Here is a 4,091-nt window from a genome sequence, read left to right on the forward strand (position 1 = left end):
TCATTATTTTCTATCCCAGATAGGTTTCGGTCGCATCCTGAACTCCTTGATGAGGGATATTTCGATTGGTTTCACGTGTTATTTTTTTACGGGAGCGATTTTTAGGAAAGTTACTTTGGGAGAAAGCAATTAATTCTGTATTCCGCTGTCCCTTCCCGCCAGAAAACTTTTGACGTTATATTTTTCACATAGAACATCTTTTTGTACTATGTGTATTTTGGAGATATTTATATTTTTCATTTTAAATTGACCAACCTGTATATATTTACACGAATGAGCTTTATTGTAAATTGATGAAATTTATTGTTAATTGTGTAACCACGCCAATGAAAGAAACAAGCCGGCCTCCGTGGCAGAGTGGTTAGCACATCGCGCTACGACGCCAGATGTCGCATGTTCCAATCCCGGCCTGGACATGGATATTCTTTGGGAGTGTTCCTTCATCTACATCATTCGCGACTAGCCAAAAGTGTCATAAAAGCGAAGTATATACCAAATCAATCAATCAATTAAATAAACAAGAACGATGTGATTGCTGTTCATAGGTATAACACGTTCCTCCGAAGCACCTTCGAGTAATTTATAATAGAGCTGATGGTTGTATTGATGGCCAGTATGTTAGTCATGTTAATATTTATATAGAATAAAACAACTTTACAACTCAGTGAAGTTATTAATATAAATGGACGATAAAAATCGAGAAGCGCAAAAGGCGTAAGATGTTGACTAAATAAATGAGTAAATGTTTGGTATATTTTATACAGGGTGTCCCGAAAAGACATCGACTACTAAATACTTTCGGTTACCTTTTTTGGGACACCCTGTATTGAATGACACAACCGTAATAAATTGAAAACATTTCTTAAAAAACATTTTCTTGAGCCTCGACGAGAAATTCACCCCGCAATGCCAATTCATCAACTACAGAAATCCATCATGTTATTTGGAAGACATAAATGCAATTTGCAAATCGGCGATAATCTCGCTAATTCGCTATTTCGAGCTAAATCCGCGCGATTAAATTCCTTCAACAAACAGGGAGCAGTTTATTAAATCACCCAAAGTGCTTTATCAACTTTTCACTACAAACTTTCCCACACAGAACGTCGACGACCAAATCAGAGTTTACCATGAGCGAGATATTTAACGCTTTCGGTTTTCTGGTATCAGAGGATGTATATCTTAATTAACATTCCTCGCGGAAGCTCAAGTATAATTAACAAGGCTAGTAATTAGCTGCATTCCGAAGATATTGAAAGCCCGGTCGTGGATCATTTCCTACGTGTTTGAAGCGATCAGGTATATAAGAAGAGAGAATTGCCTTCTTCGAGCATCAGTTGCGTTCAGTTTTCATCGACTGCAGAAGATAAAGAAACATGGCACTCTTGAAAACAGTAAGTATTCTAAACTTTTAAAATTTATATACAGGGTTGTTCATAATTTTTGATCGATTTTAGTTGCATGGGAAGATGCATAATTTATACACGTTAAAGCATGGTAAATATAAGGACTTATGTAAGACAACTCAAGGAGAGTTTTTTTGAGTAGAGGAAGTCTTCTAATTATAAATTAAAGAATTAGTTCAGAATTATGTGTTTCACCTCATATTTACAAGGAACGTTTTGCTTAAAATTTCCCCTTATTATTATTTTTGGTAAATTCGCGTAGACGTATTTAATACTAAACAAAGTAGAAAATATTAATATTGTTACACTATTAATTTGGTATCAATTCTGTACTTTGTGGCCACAATTAAAATCGCCCTATTCAACCTAGTGGTGAAAATGTGAACTATTTTTTTCCTTAGCATTCGCTTCCCCATAGTCTACATAGCCCCTATATCACGTTTCAGCGCAATCCGTTCCTTCAAACGGGCTCCAGAGGACTCTGAATTGAGCAAATTTAATTGTGACCACCCTGTATATTATTAGAGTATTATTAACATTCATTTATTGCCAAATTTAATAATTTCCTTTAACTTTTGTGAAGTAAAAGTACATGAATTCAATTTAGAAATCAATATTTTAAATGTAAATAGAATAAAATTGTACAGATTGTCCAATATTGTCTGGAAATAATTAATGTTCCATCAGAAGTTACTAGACGTTTAGTACTTCGTAAAGCATTATATAGTCTATTTGCTGACTTCAAAATAAATGTTCAAATGGCATGTCCCAGAACTAAATGATAAAATTGTAAGACGTGCCTTAATATATCTAACTTTTATGTGCTTTGTGACCCATATGTAATTAATACTTAATCTCCTTGTAGCTCTTTGCAGCAGTTCTTGCCGTCCTTGCCTTCATAGCAAGTGCACAGGCTATTGGAATTATTGGTAAGTTTTGCCTTTTTCTTAATACATCCAATTACTGTTTAGCTACATATAAGAGTATACATTTCAAAAGTGCACTTTTCACACAACACGAGAATAACTGACCTCCTCAATCCAGTCTTGTTAACTACCACAGCAAGAACCAAAATCTTCAAGTCGTTAACAACAGAACTCCTCAGTTTAAAACATTCGTTTCGTTCCCCTTGTAAACCATACCGATTAGCATTTAAACAGTTTCACTAAGGGAGTGATGATATAGGTTCACACGTCATATTCCATCATTCTTGTGTTACTATTTACGTATTTGTGATTTGCATATATTTTAAAACATTAGAGGGCAGCAGTGTTACGTCAGTTTATTAAGTCAGTAACACTCAATTATATGCTTTTATGTAAATGTAATCCATTTCACACAATTTTAATGATAACTGTGTATATTGACTTTGTTGAGAAATAATGAAGAAAACATTTTCTAAATTTACTTGAGCAGTTAAAATGAATTCTCTCATAAATAATAGTTCGAAATTCTCTCTTGACTATTTTTTAAGAGCTTATGTAACAATAATTTTTAAAAGGTTTCACTCTCAAGATAAAAGGAATAAATATTTGAAGCAGCATGATAAGCAATCAATTTAGAAATATTTGGAAGTATCACAATATTCCGGGTTTAAGTCCTTGCCGGAGCATCCAATGTCATGACATACACATTGATGGGATATCGATTCGAGTTGAGTTTTGTTGTAAGTGCAGTTTATGCACAGACAGGCCTGGGCCTACAGTTTAAAACGGGTTCCGAACCACTATGTTTGACCTCTGGCTATCAAACCCGGGACAAGGTGACGACGTTACCACTACGCGGACATTTGTCGACGCGATGTGATCAACACCACGCTTCGGCCGACTTGACCCTCATGCCAGTATCTAGGAACCTGTTTATTTGAGAATGGGTGAACACCAGAGTAGTTCTATGCAGACACACAGCTTGGCATTCTTACCTGAAATCACGCACCCTTAATCTTCCGCGTGACAGTCTGACGCTTTACCAATTGGCTCACCTTCGTAAATGTCCCTTCATCAATTTAACTTCATCATTACTCATCCTTATAGTCGCAATAAGAGGAAGAGAAGAGGCAAGATATGAAGAGTATAAAATATAAAAATGCAAACATCATAGTATTAATATAGTAACAAAATATTTTTCAGAAATCAATCTTGTGCGTGTCTTTGTAGACGAATATCTACTTGGTATCTTTACTTAAAACCTTTTTCGAAGCTTGCAATATAATATTACAGTATAATTAAAAAGTGACTATTTTACAGGTGGACTTACTGGACACAGTTACGTCCAACGCAGCAATGTCCATTACCCAGGATTCCCGGTAATTGGCTACGGTCTTGGATACGGTCTGGGAGGTTACGGTCTTGGAGGCTTCTACGGTTAAGTCTTTCTTGAGATATATTAATTAACTATTCCATATATATGATGTAATATATATAGAAATAAATTGGTGCATAGGCATATAGTCCTTTTTATTTTAATACTAAAGAACTTCATTCAAGTGAAAGCATTAATGTTTTCGCAAAGTTTTGACATTTCTGGGATATTCCGTGTGAATGTGCTCCTAAAATTCAATTTTGGAAATTAAATTAAATGCTCTAACTTTGTTCTATCTTGTGAGCCAACAATCCAGATTAGTCATTTGAATAAAATTTAAGTATTACAAATAATTAAGTTAGAAGGTAGAATGTATTTGGCATA

At 34.7% G+C, this 4,091-nt stretch overlaps 1 long non-coding RNA gene across 1 annotated transcript; it reads left to right on the top strand.

Moving 5' to 3' along the window:
• Window positions 1-1,342: 1,342 nt before the first annotated feature.
• Window positions 1,343-3,836, top strand: LOC145978536 (uncharacterized). The gene is made up of 3 exons (XR_014440722.1): window positions 1,343-1,394; window positions 2,272-2,335; window positions 3,653-3,836. It is a non-coding gene; the product is annotated as an uncharacterized LOC145978536 (long non-coding RNA).
• Window positions 3,837-4,091: the final 255 nt, after the last annotated feature.

This window comes from Lepisma saccharinum, chromosome 25 (genome assembly GCF_977018435.1).
Source record: "Lepisma saccharinum chromosome 25, izLepSacc3.1, whole genome shotgun sequence".
In the NCBI taxonomy this organism is placed as follows: Eukaryota; Metazoa; Arthropoda; class Insecta; order Zygentoma; family Lepismatidae; genus Lepisma; species Lepisma saccharinum.